This window comes from Rutidosis leptorrhynchoides, chromosome 4 (genome assembly GCF_046630445.1).
Source record: "Rutidosis leptorrhynchoides isolate AG116_Rl617_1_P2 chromosome 4, CSIRO_AGI_Rlap_v1, whole genome shotgun sequence".
Lineage (NCBI taxonomy): Eukaryota > Viridiplantae > Streptophyta > Magnoliopsida > Asterales > Asteraceae > Rutidosis > Rutidosis leptorrhynchoides.
Window position 1 is genome coordinate 91,670,501 of NC_092336.1, and position 21,563 is coordinate 91,692,063.

The window sequence follows — 21,563 nt, forward strand, 5'->3', positions numbered from 1 at the left end:
AGAAAATTAATGATGATGACTACCTGAAGATGTTAACCCATATGTGAATCAATATAACACTCATGTTTGAATGTCTTTTCTATTTTCTATTATTAAGTATTAATTTTCACTTGATGTTTGGTTTGTCAAGAAGTGTCATATTAGTCAGGAGTTACTATCCTATGAAGACCAAATGTTTGGTTAAATGTTCTAAATGATTTTTTTTTTCTTTCTAAAAATATGTCTTAGATGTGATCAAAGTTGTAGATCAATTGCAAAAATGAATAATGATTAATTTGGTTTCTTACAATTTTAAGCCACACTTTTATCGGTTTGTTTCAAGGCATCTAAGCATTGAGTCTTTGGTACGGGACTTTACTATCGTTTTAGTTGATCTTGAAGACATTGATAATCAAGGTGGTAAATTTTACTCTCCTAAATGTTTTTTTATGTTTATAAACATTTGTCTTTTGACCCATTTCATGTATCATTATAGTTTTAGCTGTATCTGAAATCTGATCAGATTGTTGCTAAAAATTGATCAGATTGTAGCATTAGAGGTTCATCATTTGTCTTGGTAATATGGAGTTTCATTTGTATTTTAACTTTAATTGTATTTTGCAGATGAAGTATTTATTCAAATGAAACATATCTTCTGCTATCATGAAGGTTTTGGATGATTACTCACTTAATGACAGAAAACCCTATACTGGATTATGGATCTTCTCTGTTACATATATTTAGTTGGATATGACAATTTTCTGCCATGTACTGTTTAATAAACTTTTAGTTAGTTGTTGGTAGTTTTCAGTTTGGTTGATTTTAATTAACTCACGTTGTAACCATGAATCCCTAATTTCACGTTGTATATGGCTATCTTCGGTCGACAATAGTTCATTCATATAGACTTAAATGTTTAGGTAATTTTGTGATATCATGCTTACTTGGTGATGTATAATGATTAGGTTATGACGCATGTTTTAGTACTTATATGTCCTACACAACATCTTCCTCGATGATGTATGATTTTAATTTTATTTTGATTAGATTCTCCTTCAAATGGACGAAGATAAAATGTAATGAATAGTTTAGTAAGTTTTCATTTATGATCATTATGTGTTTGATTCAATGCTTAGAATAAAAAGAAAGATTTATGTGTTTGGTCCCTAAACTAGTTATCTATCTATGTATATTACATTACATGGTATAATAAAGCACAAGGCTTAATCCTATGTGTCAATCAACTAATCACCTCTTAATTAAGTTATTCCACGTGTTAATCACCCATTAGTGGAATAAATAAATCTAAACTAGCCTAAGAAGCTGCCACGTGTCCCCTTTAGTATAGTAACAGCGTTTAAAAAGAAAAAAAAACCCAAACCCCAAATCAACTTCTCCATCCCTCTGTCTCTCTCTTCAAACCGTCCATCTCTCCATCCCTCTTCAAAATTCCTTAAACCTCCGGAGCTTTTCCATCGTCGATTATGGCTTAATGACGGCGTATTAGGCGATGGCACTACCACCAATTAATCGGTGACGTTTTTCTCCACACAACCATACAGATTTTGTATATTAATGTCAGATCCTTCGAAATCGACGGATTCATCTCCGGTTACTTTAATGTCGAGGAAGACGACGGCTTTAACATGAAGGTAATACCATTGGTGTGGTTCGGTTAGGGTTTGCAGCGATTCAAAGGCATTTACAGATTCATGTTAAATCAACGGTGCCCTAAATAATTTTCATTATAAATAGACGGTGAAAGGTAAGGGTTTAATTTGTGTTTATCATCATACCCTACATGCTTTTATTCATTCTAAATTTTTATATCTGTTTAATTAAAATCATTGATGCAATTTATTTTTGTTGTTGTTCTTTCATTTCGTTTTTGATTGATTGTGGCGATATTCTTAATTTTTGATTTTCGATTGCTGAAATCTAATGTTTGTCAAAGTTATTTCTTCTGCGATTGCTAAAAATCCCAACAGAAAAGCACAAAGTGGTAACTTGCTTAATTTCCAGTTTCGTATCTCTTATGGCAATTGACACTTCATTGGGGATGTACCTGATTATTAGATAAGTTATACGAGCCTTTTATGCTAATTAATTCTCAATTTTAAAGTCTAATTAATTCTATAATTTTTGTTTTTTGTAGTTACCAATTTGGTGTTCTATTCGTGTTGTAGATGTATGATGCGATCGTTTCCTTCAGCTGAAGAGCATCAGAAGCGTCATGAAAAAAGTTCATGGATGGATCACTATCTTTGGCTATACAGTGTTTTTTGTTCCTACTTTTGTTATTATATCCTTTAAGGGTATCTTGATTTAAGTAGTTTTCAAGATAGCTTATGAGCTTCAAAATTGTTTAGAGTTTTCGCTTTGGACTTTGTGATACTAAATTTGTCTACAAAATAGAACAAGAACACCTCCCTGGATTAGCCTCAGCTAGCATTTTCACAAGTATTTGTAGATTTCAAATTTCTCATATCTCACATAGTTAAACTTCAAATTTTTTAACAATTCATTGCTTTAAAAAATAAAAATAAATAACAACTCCTTTCATGATAATGGGTCTTTTTTTGGTAGGAAAACAAAGAGGGCCTTGAGTTGCTAAGACAACCATTGAACAAGCTGGTTACACGGGAAAGGTAATGTAATTGCACTCACTTGCAGATATCTTTGTTTTTGTTTTGTAGAGCTAGCAAAATGAGTGCTTTTGCTATGGGTCAAAATGGGTTCAATAAAAAAGTTTTAGTTTTGAGTACGTGTCAGGGTCGGTACCTGTTAAAGTGTCACTGTTTTAGCAAAATTGTTTTATTGTTGATTTCCTTTTTCACTGTTTTCGTCTGTTTGTATTGTTGCAAATTAAACTTTTGATGACTCAATTGTTTTTGAAGAAAAAACAATTAAGAGAAGTCATGTTTTTTTAAGGCAAGAAGCTTAGAGACCTGCATTGTTGATTTTTATGTTGATTTTAATTTCTATGCTCTTTGTTACTCCTTTTGAATAATATTTTTCGAACAAGAAATTTGCAATACGGTTCCTTTTCACAGTAACATGCTTTTTAAGTGTCTGTGTTGTTAGTCTGTAGATGTATTAGTGCTACCTTTTCACGTTGGTTATGAGGGGGTCTGGGTGCATGTGCTTCTGCTGTTGTTTTAAAGAAACCAGTCTCAAGGTCTACAATGTTGTATCTATGTGTACCGAACGATAGTGTCTCATCAGGCAAGTAATTTCTTCTCTCTTTGTTATTTTGAATAATATACTGTCACACGTCGATTTTCTAATGTTGTGGTTTTTATTCTAACATTCTATTTTAAGTGTTTGTGTTGTTACTGAGCAGGTGTACGGCTGCTTCCTCATCAGGTTGGTTATGAGGAGCTTGGCTGCGTCTGCCTCTGTTGTTATTTTTAACAAACCTATGCACGGGCCAGAAAATGTTTTACCGCACTTGGTTGGCACTCTGTTGACTATTTTGTGGATGATTCATTGCTAACCAATGCAACAGCGAACACACGTATTGCGTACTTATGTCGTTAGCTTCCATATTTTATCTTTGTGTTAATTACATCTTTTTTTCCAACATATGTTCTTATTGTGGCCTTTTTACTTCTAATTGTAGGTCACATTTTTATCTTATTTTTTTTTCAAATGTCATTTAATTAATGTATCATATTCTACAGTTTTACTTATACTTCTTACTTTTCCCCGTGTTTCAGATAGTATATGTGTTTTTAGCTTCGTCATAGCTCAAGGGTAAGTTATATGCTAATTCAGCTACTTTTCTATTTGCTTGACTTATTTTTGATTTTGCATTTTTCCTTTCGATTAACTAAAGTGGCAAGGTATAGTTTAATAATGTAGCTAAATATTGTTGGTGAAGTTTGTCAACATTGCAAGTATATTAAGTATGTGTTCGTAATTTTTTGTTATGTTTTGATTGCTTTTTAAGTCCGTCAACTTCAAACCCAAACTCATCGTGACTCTATACCCCCAATTGCCCAATTTTATTTGTTGTTATTATGAGTATGAATGCTACAGTAACATGAATATTTATATGTTGTGATTATGAGAATGTACTCTTTTAAACTTGTATGTTATGAGTATGAATATGGATGCTTCATGTTTTGTGACTTTATGACCGTTGTGTAATCATCTTACCAGTTCATGTTAACTACATTAGAATATGTTGGTTTCATCACTCAAAATTGACCACTTTAATGTAATCTCTTATAGGTGGTAAAATGGGCGGTTGGATAATGATTAATAACAGGTAATTTTCTTTTCTATCATATACTTAGCAAATTTTTTATGGGTATTTTCTAGATTATACCTTTATAATGATGAAGAAAAAAGTTATCTGACTGATCTTATGGATAAATATACAATTTGGACAATATTTGACCCAATAGATATGATTTTTAATTTGGTGTTGTAAAAGTCAGATTCATTATTAACCAAGTATTGTGTATTTTTGACTTGATACTGAAGGCACGTACTACAAACCATTATTTTAGCAACGAAGTCTCAAAAAAAGGTATGACAAGGTTGCAATCCTATAATGATATGTGTACATTGCTAATGTATATTTAGAATATTTTTGTATCATAATGACTACTACAATATATGTTTAAAATTTTTTATGAACCCTTCTCTGACCATGTTTTGGATGATATTGGTCTATCAAATATAGGGATGTTGCCATTTTATGTCACAGCAGGTTCTAATGGTTAGTTACCAATACCTATCTTTTCCTTGCATTTTTCTATTTTTAATTTTAGTGGGATCTTTCTTATTTTATGTTAAAGGTGGCAACATGGGTGGGTGGGTAACCTAAAGTGAATCTTTTGATATATATATCGACATAAATCACAACCTATAGTGTCTCTTTCACATATTAATCGGTTAAAATTGCTACATCTAAAGTGAATCATTTGATATATATATCGACATAAATCGGTAACCTGAAGTGAATCATTTGATATATATATATATACATATATCGACATAAATCACAACCTTGTGCAAATTCTGCGCATAAGACTCCAGTTGTGTGGGCATGTATGTAGCTAATGTAACTATGAAAGGACTCAATATGAGTGCTCGGGTTTAGGTGTGATGATCGCTCCAAATCCATATGGACGAACACGTCATTCATCGATTTCATTGCGAGGTATTTGACCTCTATATGATACGTTTTGTAAACATTGCATTCTTTTGAAAAGGCACACCATAAATGAATATTTAAATCAAAGGTTTTCGACATCTGATGATTTCTACATATAGACAATCACCGTAAATAATAGTTTACAATAGTACTTCCATTGACAATGCAGTCAAAATAAGATACATGGTGATGATTTGGTGAATGCAACGTTTCCTTGATAAATATGCCATGTAAGACTCCATGTACATAGCTTGTCTAACATATAAGCAAACAACGGAAGACTTCTAGGGAACCTGATAATAAACATGCTAACAAGTGTCAACACAAAGGTTGGTGAGTTCACAGTTTTAGTGTTTCGCATAATCTGTATATAAAGGTGGATCACAAGATTTCAGTTGATTCATCCAGAAACGTTTATCAAAATATTCTACAAGATTGAGCACCCTGGTAACTAAACTTAACGTATATATAATTTGTACCCTTTGTATAATCATCTTAATAATACACGCAAAACAACGTGTACGCTTCTCAAATAGCATACGTCCGTTAAAAGGCTAGTGCTCTAGCTCGGACGGAGATATCAAGCCCTATGGATCCATATACTACTACTCGCGCCCACCAGTTCTTATAACTGGCAGTTACTAGTTACCAAAGCTAAGGGATTTTCAGTTCAAACTTAGTGTAGAATTAAGTATGTACTTGTATCCATTGCATTTAAAATAAATTACATGTATTATCAGCCCAAAAATATTGAAAGTATTTAAAAAGGGAGACTATAAACTCACCTTAGCAGCATATAAAGTCGTTCACCAAAATGTGACTGAAACTCGGATTACCAAATAACCGTAGATCTCAACCTAGAGAACATATGTTGGTCAATAAATGTCTATTAAGCTAGGTCAGGTCATAGTGTATCACAATCCTAATGCTCGAGATCAATATACAAAAGTTATCCAAAGTCGTTTCAAAAAGTTAATTTTGACAATAGTTCAACAAAACGAGACGTACCTTATATAAGGATTCATTTACTCGGTTGCTAAAATTCAAAAATCCAATTTATCAATCTTACAAACAAGTTGTTTAAATATTAATTGCAGATTCAAATGCAATTCCAATTAACGTCAATCATAATTCAGTTGACCATATTTTTTAATTCGTTCATCGAAATTACGCGATTTCTAAATGAAAAGTTATTGATTTTTCGCCAGCTTTCCAAAAACATGTATATCATATACCTTTTACCAGTAATATATGTATTTAATTTGTGATTCATTATAAACTATTTAACGACGAAATTTAGCATACAAGCATGCGTAAATATATATACTCGAGCACTAGACATGGATACACAATTAATATATAAAAGATAAGATATGAATGCTCACGTATCAATATTGTGATTCAATATTGCAGGGAGAGTATGTAGACGCAACAGAGATGATAAACACTAGGTTAGACTTGCGAATAATACCCACGTACATTACACATGACCTCCATAGCTATAGCCCATAGTTTCCTTAGCTTTGACTCATTTGAAATTTCGGTTTGAAATTATTTGAACATGACCTCGTCGTAGTATTTTATGTATAATACTAATAATATTACTAATAATAATTAGATTAATAATAATATTAATCTTAATCTTAATAATAATAATAATAATTATTATTATTATTATTATTATAATTATAATAAATAAATTAATATTATGGAGTATATATCTATATCTGTGTAAATATGTGTGTGTGATATTCGTTCGAGCAAAAACACTTGAATTTATAGTACCTGGCCAGTTGTTTAGCCCCATGCGATCGCATGGGTTTTCAGTGCTTTTGCCATGCGATCGCATGGCCGCCTGATCCGCTTTTGTTTGCTAGTTCGTTGACATCAAATAGTGTTAATGTAGCAAATAGTGTTTACTGTAGCAAATAGTGTTTTACTGTAATAATAGTGTTCACTGTAGCAAATAGTGTTTACTGTAGCAAAGTCGTTTTCACTGTAGCAATGTAGCAAAGTCGGTTTCACTGTAGCAAATAGTGTTTTACTGTAGCAAGTCGGTTTCACTGTTTCAAATAGTGATTTTCGAAAACACTGTAGCTTTTCGGGTACTGTAGCAATTCGAAAATTCTGTAGCAAATTAGTGTTTTACTGATTCATCTTAAACGTTTTAGTTAACTTATCTAAATATCAATCGAATCAATAATCGAATGTTACTATCTTTTACTAAATAACTTGAAATCATATATATATGCACATTAAGTTATATATATATTGTTCGTGAATCTTCGAGAACAGTCAAAGAATAATTGATTACATGAATATAGTTCCAAAACTTTCGTGACTCAACATTACAGACTTTGCTTATCGTGTCGAAAACATTAAATCATTTAAAGATAAAGTTTAAATTTGGTCAAAAATTTTCGGGTTGTCACATTAGGTGGCTTAAAACCAGGTGTGCAGGAAATGAGAAACTCTACCACAACCTATCTGAGTCACGCCTGATCATTGACTTTTTTAATTATACTAACACCTGACTTTTTTAATCTTATTTAATCGTCTTTTTTTTTTTCAATTATACTTGCGCCTGATTTATCATTAGTGAAAATCCTAAAAGTAATTGTATTTGGAGGGATTGTTTTAGTGCAATTGAGGTCTAATATTCGTTGTTAATGTGCAGCCATGCAAGGGACGTTTTAATTATTGTTTTGACCTCCAGAAATTGAAAGATGTTGCTTACTAAGATACTGAATGAGAGGTTCTCATCATGATTATATCTTGAAGGTACAATATGTTAAGAACTAAATGAGAGGTTCTCATCATGATTATATCTTGAAGGTACAATATGTTAAGAACTAAATGAGAGGTTCTGATCATGATTATATCTTGAAGGTACAATACGTTAATAACTAAATGTTTTAGTTTGCTTATATTATTTAAACTCAATTCAGATTATGTTATGTGTTATATAAGTATGCTTATGCTTATATGCTTTTGTACTGTGTTTGACAAGTGAGCGGGCTTTAAAGTTGTTGATATCATTATTTAGCTACATTAATGAGGATAAATATCATGATCATCGGATAACACAAGTAGTAAAGGTTGATCATTTTTAGATAAGTTTTTTAATACAGTGATTGCTCTATCTAGCATTTTTATCAACGGTGTTGCAAACTGATATGGGTGCACTCAATAGCAATTGGAAAATCAAATTACTTTTGAGATGGGAGGTAAATTTTTTCTTACTCAAACTTCATGTTATCATATTAATCTATCTAACGATCTGTTAATTATAAGATTCATTCATTGTCGATATGAACACAATATTGGATTTTATTAATGTTTCGACTTTTACATAATTTTGATTCATTATCACAATGTTTTGGTGTTGAATGTTTCAGTCAACTATATGATTTTGCCTACTGTTCTTATGGGTACAGGAAAGCTGGCTTCAAGCACTTAAATTTCGGGCATTGAAGGTGAAAAATGCAACATGCTTTCAATCTGTATGTATTAGTCGCACACGACTGTTGAAAGAGTTTTTCTCGGTTTAGAAAAATTAACGAGTACCTTACTTCTCATCCCGAATACATTAGGTAATATATGGGTCATGGAGAAGGATAAGCATATGGATTATTTCGGTTTGGATCAGAGTGTTAAAGGCTACAATTTTCGAATTTGGTTTCATCATTATTCTTTTGCAAAGCCCGCTCTCTATGGTCAATTTTTTATGCATACTGATGGGTTGACTTGTGCTGACATTTTAACTTTTAAAAGTCAAACGGTCAATGTTTTGGGGACTTCTTATTCTGTTTTTCTTTTGGTATTATGGTAAATGTACTTGGTTTATGTTACAGGGTGTGTAAGTATTAAGGATTCTGATGGTGGTACAAGACATATAATTATAAAAGATGCTACTTTTTGGTTGGTCTACAATCCATATGCAAATTTTTAAGTTTATGGGTTTTTGTATAACTTATTTGGCATTTGTATTATTTTTGAAAAGTGGAGCTGAGATGTACATTAATAATCCGTCCTAGGTTGTTTTTGTTCATTTTGTAGTTGTCAATGATTCGTCATTTTGTACTCTCTTTATCATGCCGTTAATTGATATAAAATATACGTTTCCAGTTTGTTTGATTAAGACTTTCCGTGCGACGCACGGGCTATATATATATAGTGGTAGGATCAAGAGGGAAGTAACCATTCGGGGGGAAGTGGGGGGAAGCAAAAACTTTTTTTTTTTCGTTTTTTGAAAAAACTTTGTTCACGAACATTATAGATGAGATGAAAATATGAACATTTAGTAGAGACACTTTGTGATAAATGTTTTTATTTTGGCGGGAAAACGCTCGAAGACGTAATATATAACAATTATCGTGTTTTTCGAACGTATTTTGAGGTTTTAGCTATTGGGGTTTAGATATTAGGGTTTAGATATTAGGGTTTATAGGGTTTAGATATTAGGGTTTAGAAATTTAGGGTTTAGGGTTTAGATTTAGGATTTAGATTGAGTTTTTAACACGAACGGTTTAGAGTTTAGCGTTTAGGGTTTAGGGTTTGGTGTTTTGGGTTTATGTAATAAACCCAAAACACCAAACCCTAAACCCTAAACCGGGCTAAATTTTACTTCACAAAACATGGAAAAAAAACGTTCATATTCTTCACGAACAATATTATCTTGAATATTATTTTTGTCGATCGTTTTCCCGCCTAAATAATAACATTCATCACGAAGTGTCTCTTCTAAATGTTCATACTTTCGTGTGATCTTGATGCCGAAAAAAAATATTTCAAAAAAAACGAAAAAAAAAAAAAATTTGCTTCCCCCGCTTCCCCCCGATTGGTTACTTCCCCATTGATCCTGCCTATATATATATATATATGTATATATATATATATATATGTATATATATATATATATACATACTAACTAACGTAAGTAAAACTGCAACCCTATTTGCTAAGGGAGTTGATCCATACACCACCTTGTTTTTGCAATACACCACTAAAATAATTATTTAGACATTTCTACCATTCCTTTGAGAAGTTAAGGGGAGTTGGTGGTGAATAAAAGGAAGAGTAAAAATGACCAAATAATTGTTTTGGTGGTGTATGGCAAAAATGAGGTGGTGTACGGATCACTTTCCATTTGCTGAAGGCCCTTCACTGTTATACTGTAGCCATCGTTGTTTTTTTTTTTTTTTAAACCTCCTCCTCTCGCCCCACCTTCAAACCCTTAAGTGAAATGAGGCTGCATAGTCTCCATCGCCATCGACCACCACCGTCACCATGGTCTCCATATCCATACAGAGTACATAGTTTGATATAATTTCTTCCATAGTAGAACCAACCAAATCATCATCCATGAGGGTTTTTGCAACATACACTTGAGGGTATGAATTTTTGTTAAATTTTTATGAAACTGATCATAATTTTGTCTGTAGTTAGTGTGATTTGAGTTGTTTATACTAAGATTATGCTTCAAAAACGAACTTAAGAAGATGAGAATATATAAACAAGTGATCTGTAAGTAATTTGTAAGTTGGTTTTCTTTGTGATGACGATTGTTGGGTGTTGTGGTGATTAATTTTTAGTTAACAAATCTTGTATTAGTTGCTTTATTTGAAGGAGTATGTTGTAAAGTGTTAATCTCAGTTTCATAAGTTTTGATGAAATTTGGTCACTTTGTAAAAAACTTTATGTAAAGAAGATGATATGTGTGTAGATGAAGTTGAAAACAAGAAGGATGATGTTAAAAGAGTGCTTCGCTAAAATATTTGAAAGTTATTGAAGCACACCAAGTGTTTGATAAAATGTCAACTTGGTGATGAATTGGTGATTTTCGACTAATTTATAAAGTGTATGCAAATTTGGTAAGATTATGTGTTTGCTACATAAAGATGATGGTATGGTAAATTTGTAAAGATGATGATGTTGAGTCAAATAAAGGAAACTTGGAAGTTCATGTTAAATTGATGTTATGGTGTTGAAGGAAATTAATGTCTTTGTTGAAGGTAGAATTTATCCTAGTAATTAGGTTCTAAGTGTGATGTTATGATTTGTGGTGGTTGTCTTTCAACCACAATTAGTATATGTGATGACAATATCATTGATAGCGTGAATGTGATGTTATGTATAGGTAGAGGATTGATAGAAGCACTTGAGAAAATTTCATTCTCTTTGCGATAAACCTCAAGGTGAGTAGTAGTGGTAATTTGGGCGGGTCAAGTGGGTTGTAAGTGGTACAAGTTGTACTTAACGATTAATGTGGGTTACGAGCCATAAGTCTCATAACCATAACGTGATGCTTTATAGCGTGATATTTGACTACTTATGATTTCTACTAGCTACATCAATGAAAGTAAAGTGGATGAAAGGAATCTTTTTAACCTCATTTGACCTGTTACCCTTAATAGATGTATTTGTTTTACCTTATATTCTTTTTGCTTCGAGTTATCAACGTTGTTGTTTTGTCCATTTTTTAGTGGGTGTTATATAATATGTGTGTCATTTTAAATTACCATTCCATAAAAAGAATTTCATGTTAACACAAATAAACACTTAATCCATCGCTGTGTAGGGTCGTGCCATACTTTTGAGTGACAGTCCTTTTGATCCTTATGAATACAATGGCAAACTCTTCATTCCTGCCCAGGTTAAATGAACTTAAGGTAAGAGTTAAAATGATAATTTAAACGTATTTATAAGTTTAGAAGTTGAATTTCAAATGAAATTGATAGTCAATGGAAGCTATGGTAAATAATGGATTAGTCAGCCTTTTGGACCCTTTGACCCGTTTTTGGTCATTTGGAGCATTTTGTACGTTTGCTGTTTGTGTTTGCTTAAGTTACGGAGTAATATTTAGTGAAAAAGTTCGACACGACAACTTACAGGCTTTGCCTACTGTCTCTAATGGCCAATTTTAGTGAAAAAGTTTATTCCTGATTTTTATTGTTTGTTGTTTATGAACTATCATATTTTTTTTCCCAAGGGCTTAGTTTATTTTTTAAATTCCATCATAGGTTTGGCATCTTCTGATTTAGGAATTGATGCACGGGTCGTCTTCTATTACCACCGAACAATCAGCAACTACCATCTGAGGCGTGTGTTCGTCTTCAACATGAAGGTACATAGTTGTTTTGTTGTTAATTTGCTCTCGTAATTGTTGTATATATGCAAATGCTTTTTTTGTCGTTTCATGGTTCAACTGGGGGTCGTCTTTCTAAGGTTTTTTGTCCTGCTTTTTTCACTATTTTGCACAGATTTGCAGAGTCCAACATTATTCAGTTAAAGTAAAAATGTTGTTTGATCTCTCATTTGCGTCATCTATGTTGTTGTGTTTTAAGTTAAATTTCAGTTGAAATGCGGTTGTTTTTCCTCTTTAGGGATTGTGCATCTGTTAAGTGACACTTAAATTTTTCTTCGAAAATCAAATTCAGTCCTCTTTCACTTTAGGTATATACATAAAATGTTTGACTTGGATTCATATGATATTAGAAATATAATTATTTAAGTCCCATATTCAAAGTTACTAATTGTACTGTGGCCTGTGGAACGTGAAAGAAAGATGTGCCCTGTAAATGATAATTTTATCAAAAATTTGGAGGAAGTTTGTGTACTAGAACAATGTTAAAAACTACATGGTTAATCAGGGATATTCTTCAGTGGGAACAATCCTGTAATTGAGCAAACCCCATCACCTTCTTAAACAAATATAAAAATATCTTATATTTCCTCCAAAAGTATATGTTAACAAATGCTTTCAAATACACTGCAGGTTGTTTGCAACTGAAAACCGCACCCACGACTCGACAAAAGGGAACATCTCAGCATTATGTTCACTGATGTTATCAGTCAATAGAAGCGTAAGTACAAACATATTTTAAATGAAGAAAATCCCTCATGCTTAGAACAACATATTAGGTATAAACATAGCTCCTTAATTAAAAGCAACTTTAACTGAAATTGATGATATTGTTGCTCAGTTATTGCAGTTATCCGTTCCTATTGGTGAAGATAGTGGAGTTTCTAATCTGGATGGTATTTCTTCTTTGTTCTTCTTTACAAAGTTATTAAGTTTTCATTATACTTCCCTGTTGCTTTTTTATTTATACATGGTCATCCTCAAATACAACAAAAAATATATCCTTGCGGAGCATAAAGGATTACTATTAGAGTGCTCCCAATGGATACATGTCTCCACCTTAGTCCTTAGCGCCACATCAGCACTTTTTTCCCACTTCCTTCCCAGGACTAAACCCAGGACTAAACACTCCCAACCATGACACTCCTTCCTTCCTTTTTTTTTTAATTTTTTATTATTTTCAAATAATATTAATTTAGTTATATATATATATATATATATATATATATATATATATATATATATATATATATATATATATATATAATAATAAATATGTAATAACATAAAACTAAAATTTCACTGATAAATAAAAAAAAAAACATTACAAATAATTAAAATTAAAAACATTACGACGATAAATAAAATGCGACAATTATTAAAATAAAACACTAGAAAACTAAACGAACTACTCGTCGTCGTCGGGACGTGCCAATTCCTTAGCATATTTCTTCTTAATTCTTGCTCGATAATTCATCATCATTTCATATTCGTCGGGAGGCAAGTCACGTGAAACCGGTTTGGAAAGTAGCTTTAAACTTTTTAACATTGTTCTCGTCTCGCTTTCTTGACAAAGCTTTTCCATGGTTCGAGCAGCCGCTTGTTGAGAAGCTTCGGTCGATTGAGCTATCTTTAAACGTACTTCATCGGAAGACATACGACTCGCGGCATCGGATGAGTACGAATCCCTTTGACTTTTAGCTCGACTTGGAGGACGTCGGATTGGGTCGTGATCCTCAAGTAAATTTTCAAATTGGGTTGGGTCGGGGTTCGAGCTTGTGTTTGGGTGGGAACTTTCCTCGGTTTGAACATTCATCGGTATATCATCGGCTTGTTTTCGTTTGTTCGTAGCCGCTACACCTTCACCTTCTAAAAACTTCGGGCAATTCCTTAAAACTTGCCATGCATCCTCAAAAGCGAATTGTCGTTTGGTTTTAATTTTGAATTGTTTTCGGGCCGCGTTCATAATGTCTTCCCCGCTGTTCCACTTTGCCACATCTTCTCGAGCTTTGAATAAATTGCAATAAATATCTTCATATCCCTTTGAATTTTAGCCCATTTTCCACTAATTGATACGCACGTCTTTTCTCCGGAACGATCGAATTATATTGTTTTCGCACCTCACCCCAAAATGAATTAAAGTTTTGATCGTTTCCCGCATCCGGATGTTCGGAAACGTACACATAACGCTCGGCTAATATTCGAGTTTCATAGTCGGACCAAGGCACTTTTGGACACTTCACTTTTTTCCCTTTTGGATCGGCTACGGGTTCGGGATCGGTTTCGGGCTCGGGCTCGGGTTCGGGTTGTCGAGGAGTTTCAGGAACTTCTTCCTCGTCCGACTCGTCACGTAGCCTAGGATAATAAGGTGTTTGTTGTTGAGATTGTGATTGGTTCGGGTAGTGTGTATAAACTTGAGTTTGTGGTTGGTTCGGGAAGTGTGTATAAACTTGAGATTGAGGTTGATTGGGGTAGTGTGAGTAGCGTTGATTAAGTGGTAGGTTCGGGTTGAGAATGTTTGTAAACATTGGCGCAAATTGATTCGAGTTTGCAAATTGAGAAAACCCGGTTGTTTGTTGCGTAGAATCTATTAAAGATTGCAACATATCGTTTTCGACCGAACCCCGTTCTTGAGCTTGAGCGCATTGTATTGATTTTCCTTTGTTTGAATTTTTTTTGGAACTCATTTTTAAAATAGAAAGTAAAGAAATGTAATTGAAATGTGTATGTGTTTGAGATGTATGTTTGTAAAATGTATATGTATGTATATATAGAGGTGAGAAATTAAAAAAGCAAAAAAAAATATATATATATATTTAATTTCCAACGGCCCAAAAATGGACCGTTGGAGGATACAACGGCTATTTTCCTCGTCCACAAATCTAACCAAAAAACACGATCACAGGGACGATAAGCTGGACGGATTCGAGGGCGGCCCCCTGGGCTAGCCGCTGCCATCGGCGCCCAGGAGGGCGGCGGCCTGGGCGGGGTGGTGGACGCAAACGTTGGGAGTGCTCTTATGTTCCACAACTAAGAAATGTTATATGGCGCAATAAAAAATATGGTGATATATAGTTGTATGTATAAATGTTAACAAGTTAATGTTTGGACACCAAAACCCTTTATTTTGGGTTGAGGATCACTGAAACATCATCATTTACTCACTGCATATTCACACAGGTACACACCAAGCAGCCAGGTCAAAAAAGGGACTACAAGATCAGCCATCAGCTCATAACTACCAATAGTACCACGTATGTAAATAACAAAATATGAGGCTGGAAGTGTTTGATGTTACTTTGTATGTAAACAACAATATTACTACCTGTTTAAGCCACAAACACCTACACACATCCGCGCAACGCGCGGACACTAGTTTATAATAATACACAAAAGATATTAATTATTTTAATGGGGGATGATTCTCACACACACTTTTTTGATCCTCACACACCAATTTAAAGAAATGAAGTATTATTAGAAGAGTAAAAGGTTAAAATAGGTGTGTGCGGATCAAAAAAGGGTGTGTCAGAATCACCCCCCTTAATTATTTGATATTATTTATAATAATATACAAAAGATATTAATTATTTGTTAAGTGTTATGACTCACTATGATTTGAAAAAGATATTACAAAAAATTTAGGTACTTAATTATTTAACACTGAATGCTGAATCATTCAAAATATAATGTCATTCAGAGGTAAAAAAACGAACACGTTGAATGCTAAATGTTTCAACATTCATCTTTGAACTATTCAACTAAATTAAAGAGAACCACTTATATTTATCACATGTCCGTTACAACAAATATGCAGGCATATAATGTTGACATACCCCAGGCCCCGGTGTTTATATTTGAGCAGTTTTGTTTATTAAGTGAGAACAAGACTTTGAGAATTATCACGCAAAATTGGACCCAGTCTTGCCTTTTTAGCATGTTTGGCACAAACAAGTTGTTCATGCATTGATGATACTTAACAAAAACTCACATAATAAACTACGACAAAATTTCTTCGATGGTCCTTGAATTTTGCATCAAACATTGTAGATGACCTTAAACTAATTTTTCACCTTCGTTGACCTCAATCTTTTCAGTTATTTCACGGATGACCTTGTGTTTAACTATCGTCAAATATTTACCGTCAAGTCTCCTCACGTGAAATACATATAAGGGGTATTTTTGTCACTTTACTCTTAATGTATATTGTTAAACCTTATGGGTGATCTATACGTGCACAACCATTAACTTATAGTAGTACACCTCATATATGAATCGTCCCCAAACTGTAAACCCTAATTTTATAATCTTTTGCAAAATAATAAAAAAAAAAAATACGCAGTAATTGAATTCAAGATGGTTGAACGCAGCAATTAATTAGGGTTTAACTCATTATTAGTAAAGTCGAATCATTGTTTGCTGTTTCAGGATTCGACTTGTAGGTTGGTTTGTTGATTTGATCCACCAATTTTCTGTATTTAAAAGGTCAAAATTTGGAAGTATAATGGAAGTGATAATTAACGAGTTCGATAATAGAATAATAAACTTACATCTGTATCTGGATGCAGTAGCTGGAAAATCCGTAACAATGCCATCGACGTTAGCTCCAGTTACATACGAGTTTATTTCAACATACGGGTCTGAAAAAAAGTCCCATGGTTGTGAAAGAAACTCATTACAAATAACTATACATAAACTAAATCAAAGAAACCAATTTGATGTTAATTGTGTTAAATTCAGTATTAGTTTGAGTGTGTCCATTGTTTGATGTTAGAATAACAGTTAAAGCAATATACATAGTTAAACAGTTTAACAAACTTTGAAACACATTATGTTAATATAGTTTGCACTAAAGTTACACCAAGTTTTTACTAAACACACCAAATTGACACAGTTTGACAGATTTACCAATACAGTTTGACAAATATACAGTTTGAAACAAAAGAAAGATTTGAACAAATTGACACAGTTTGACTAATGTTGACTTATTTGGTCAATATACACATTGACACACTTTTGAACTTTGAACTTTAGCAAAGTAAAAAGTTTGGCAAACATAGAGTGAATTGATTTACACAGTTTGGAACCACTTTGAATGTGGTTGACATAGATTGACTTTTTGTTTGACAAGTTGATTTGGTTACAATTTAACATAAACACTACCCACACTTCTATAAAGATGTATAGCAGTTAGCAGATTGAAATATTTGGTCAAAACACAAATTGACATTGTTGGACTTTGTTTGACACAGATTGTGATTCTTTGACAAAAGTTGACTTTTAGTTTGACAAACTTTGACTTTTACCAATATTTTAACACAGTCAAATTGATTATCAAAACAATACATTTTGACTTGTGATAGTAGTATGCTTTTGAGCAGTTCAAAAAAGAAAAAGAAAAAAGAGTATTACGCCATGGGTGACATGGGTCAATGCTATGTACATTTTATGTACATAAAATTGCTAAAGTTTAGACCAGTAGCAGTACCAATTGTAGCAGCAGTACCAATTGTAGCAGCAGACCATATATGTACATTGCTATAGTGCAAATGTATTGTAGCATGTGCAATACCCATTGCTTTACCAATCGTTTGACACATTGAGTACAAATGTGCTAAGTAGTAGTAGCAGTATAGTTAAGAACAAAAAAAACCGTAAATATTTGATCTTCAAATTGACAAATGTTCAATTAGAAAGAACATATATGAAAGAATAACAATACCATATAATTCCTTCAATTTATCGATGCCATACTTTGATCGAATACCATAAAAATTTTCTATCAACATTATTAAGATTAATATTATCTGTGTGTAAAATCAGTTTAGCGTATACAGAAGAAGCGTATACATTATTAAGATTAAGATTAATATTATTTGTTGGAGCAGAAGATGAAGTCGACGTAGGGTTTTTTATAATAAAATAATAGCGTATACATAAGAGGCGGTTAAGTAACTCATGCATAACAAAATTTCAAACAGACGAAAATACCCCTGATCATGCTACTCACGTGACCAATATAACAGACCAAAATTAACTAATGTTAAATGCAAGGTTATCCGTGAAATAAGTGGAAAGATCGGGGTCAACAAAGGTGAAAGATTAGTTTAAGGTCAACCACGATGTTTGATACAAAGTTCAAGGACCATTGGAGAAATTTTGTCAATAAACTACTAATCCACATGTTTGGCACAACCAAGTTGTTCAATGGATAATAAGCTACTGATCCACAAGTTGAGTTTAAAACATGATTGAGAGTAAAGGATGACATGTTTATACTTAACAATATACAACTTTTTACAAAGAATAAATTTCAAGTGCTCTACCACCGCCACTGTAGCCGTCACTTCTTCCACCACTGCACAAACAACCAATAAATGGCATCACACACATGACACACAGGAGGCCTAAAACTAATTATTTTAATGAAAGTTTAGGTAACTAAGCACACAAACAACCTGAATGCTTAACAACCATAAATGGCATCACACACACACAGAGAGAATAATTACAAGTATTGCCTAGGGGTGACTGTCAATTATTAGATAAAACAGGTTCCACCTCCACCTATATTTCGCAGCCTCTACGGTGAATGAAATTTCAAGCACCGTATTCTATAGACTTAAGTAGAAACAGAGAGAATTTCTTCATTTACTGTTCATGCTGTATAAGCTAAACCAAAGTTCCAAAAGCACAAAACTAACTCCTGTAAGAATTTCTTCCATTTACTGTTCATTCGTTTATTTTTAACCATTGCAATGAGATGACGACCAAAAGATTTTAATATTAAACAAAAATGATCCATACATAAATCACGTGTAAGATGGAACATCCTAGAAAATCATTAAGGTGATTCAAAACCTATTAGATGGGTTTCGATCAGAAACAACAGCTGTATTTTCTAATCAACCTAAACAGTGAATTACTCAAAAAGAAAGACGTTATATAACTGAATAAATAAATATATAAATATTAAATTGATGTGCGCAGGAGGAGGAGGAGGACTTGGAGCAGATTTCTCAGCCATTACAACGCTAATTGTGTGACCTCTCAGTTCATAATCTGATGTACAAGAAAACAATTACATGTAGCCGCATAACAAAGTAACATAACCTAGAATAAAGTTCGGTAACAAGGGCATACTTCTGTAAAAATCGAGAGCAGCATGTGCAATATAAGGATCCTCATAGACCAACACAGCATCTACTTTGTTTTCATCGATGGAAATCACAATGTCATAAGGCCACGTGTCCTTATAGCTTCGCTCCTGCTTAATTCTTCCAATCTACAAAACACCATGACATGTATGCAATTGTCATTCAACAACTTCTCAAACTAAAATATATATAGAGTTCACTAGCTAGGTGAGACGAGGAACAAGCCAAAATTGGTTTAAAGTGGAAGTGGGTCAAATTTATTATAATGAGAAGAAACCAACTAGGCCAGCTTGAGTTGACACAACATACACTTAGAACCTTTTAAATATATAATATACGGGTCGATTGGGATCTCAAAAACAAAATGTAATATTAAAAAAAATAAATAAATAAATAAATCCAAATCACTGAATAGCAAAAATTGGACAAAATGCAGCGCCATTTGACCCGTTCCCCTTTAACTATTACTTCTCTTTTAAATTCACCCACTTGACCCATTAATGATGAAAGACAACCCAAAACGGCCCTAACATAATACAAAGAAATTAAAAATGTCCACATCAAACAGTGAAGTAACTTGCTACTTGACAATATAAGATAAACGACAATTCTATGAACCTCTCCAATGCGTCCGAATAACTCTCCCAATTCATCAACAGTCACACCTGGAGGCAAATTCGAAATGCAGATACGTGGGTTGGAACAGTCTGAGTCACACTCGTTACTACACTTCTTAACATTTGTAGGTGCTTCAGCAGGAGCACCACCATAACCACCTTGACTTTGTGGTTGACCACCTTGACTATGAGGGTCAATTTGACAATGCCATTAATAAAGAGAAAGCATATATACTCTTAAATACTATATGAACTAGAATAAGACTTGCAGCATGTGTGTTCAGAAAACAAAATTGTAGATCATAAATTATTTGAAGTCAGTTAAAGGTGTTTAGAATTGTTTATTTTGAACTGAAATAAAAGGTACCAACATATATTTTGTTATGTGCTTACTCCTACAGTCCTACTAGGATAAGCACACGTGCATTTTAAAAAGAATGTTTAGAACTGTTTCATTTTAATAATATAATTCGTAAGTACTATATAAGCAATCCCAAAACATTGAAACACCTCTTCAAAATATAAACATTTAGCAATGATTTTATTAAGGTACATATAACGAAAATCCGGTCTCAAAAAAGAATTTATTGAATAACATGCCCAACACCAAAAATTTAGATGCGAGTCACACAGTGGCGGAACATAGAGTAACCTAAAGGGGGTACCCGCCCCAACTGGATTTGACAGGAAAAAAAAAATTTACACTAAATTTTTTTTTTTTTAACCAAAAAAATAAGGTTTTTTTTTGTGTTTAACCCCTGCTGACAATGGAAAGTTTATCAAATTTTTAAATCCGCCCCACCTGTATCCGAGTTCAAGTTCCGCCACTGGAGTCACATGTCCTACTAGAAAATGGCAAAAAAAGAAACCTATTTGTATCCACCCATATCCTATTAACGCTATAGCTAGACACAGCATGAGCTTGTAACATGCTAAAATCTTTCTATCTCTATAAGTCACCGATTTAAGATACACACTTTACGTTTTGAAACAAGATAACTGACAGAGTTCATGAATACAAACTATGACTTGAGAAAAAATATTGCGTTTAGTAACCATTCTTTTTTAATACGATCAAAACATGATTCAGGCATTATAAGTTATATACTATATCAGCATATTTCCATCCCACTAATGTCATTATCATGATATGCATTCTAATTCTAGTATAATTGCCAAAACAAATTCAGATGTGCATAATTCAAAATACATAACCAAATCAACAAAAGAAAAAAAAAAAAAAAAAATTACTCTGGATTAGGGCACGGCCAGTCTCCTTCTCTACCACCACCTCCGCCACTGCGCCCTTGATCTTCACCACCTTGATATCCACCTCCACCTGAACAATTCAAGAGAATAAAACGCAAACTCGATTACATATTCCAATTATTACATTCTTATTTGATACGAAAAATTACTAATTAGAAAGCATCAATTATGTTATTTACCCCCGTATCCACCGCCATTGACTCCTCTACCACCACCACGACTACCGTAAC

At 33.1% G+C, this 21,563-nt stretch overlaps 2 long non-coding RNA genes across 11 annotated transcripts; both read left to right on the plus strand.

Annotated features, from left to right (window-relative positions):
* Positions 1 to 1,393: 1,393 nt before the first annotated feature.
* On the plus strand, positions 1,394 to 9,134 carry LOC139839926 (uncharacterized). Of its 8 annotated transcripts, none has more exons than XR_011757155.1 (12): positions 1,394 to 1,981; positions 2,135 to 2,627; positions 3,064 to 3,204; positions 3,323 to 3,496; positions 3,699 to 3,735; positions 4,216 to 4,252; positions 4,471 to 4,516; positions 4,673 to 4,708; positions 7,824 to 8,035; positions 8,294 to 8,373; positions 8,584 to 8,649; positions 8,740 to 9,134. It is a non-coding gene; the product is annotated as an uncharacterized lncRNA (long non-coding RNA). The 8 variants fall into 8 exon arrangements; XR_011757154.1 differs by having other exon boundaries at positions 8,584 to 8,622; XR_011757152.1 differs by having other exon boundaries at positions 7,824 to 7,901; positions 7,956 to 8,035; positions 8,584 to 9,134.
* Positions 9,135 to 10,387: 1,253 nt separating this feature from the next.
* Positions 10,388 to 15,532, plus strand: LOC139840069 (uncharacterized). 3 transcript variants are annotated; one of them, XR_011757218.1, is made up of 7 exons: positions 10,388 to 10,539; positions 11,286 to 11,343; positions 11,727 to 11,817; positions 12,169 to 12,272; positions 12,924 to 13,069; positions 13,132 to 13,186; positions 15,196 to 15,526. It is a non-coding gene; the product is annotated as an uncharacterized lncRNA (long non-coding RNA). The 3 variants fall into 3 exon arrangements; XR_011757217.1 differs by lacking the exon at positions 10,388 to 10,539 and having other exon boundaries at positions 10,843 to 11,343; positions 15,471 to 15,532; XR_011757216.1 differs by lacking the exon at positions 10,388 to 10,539 and having other exon boundaries at positions 10,843 to 11,343.
* Positions 15,533 to 21,563: the final 6,031 nt, after the last annotated feature.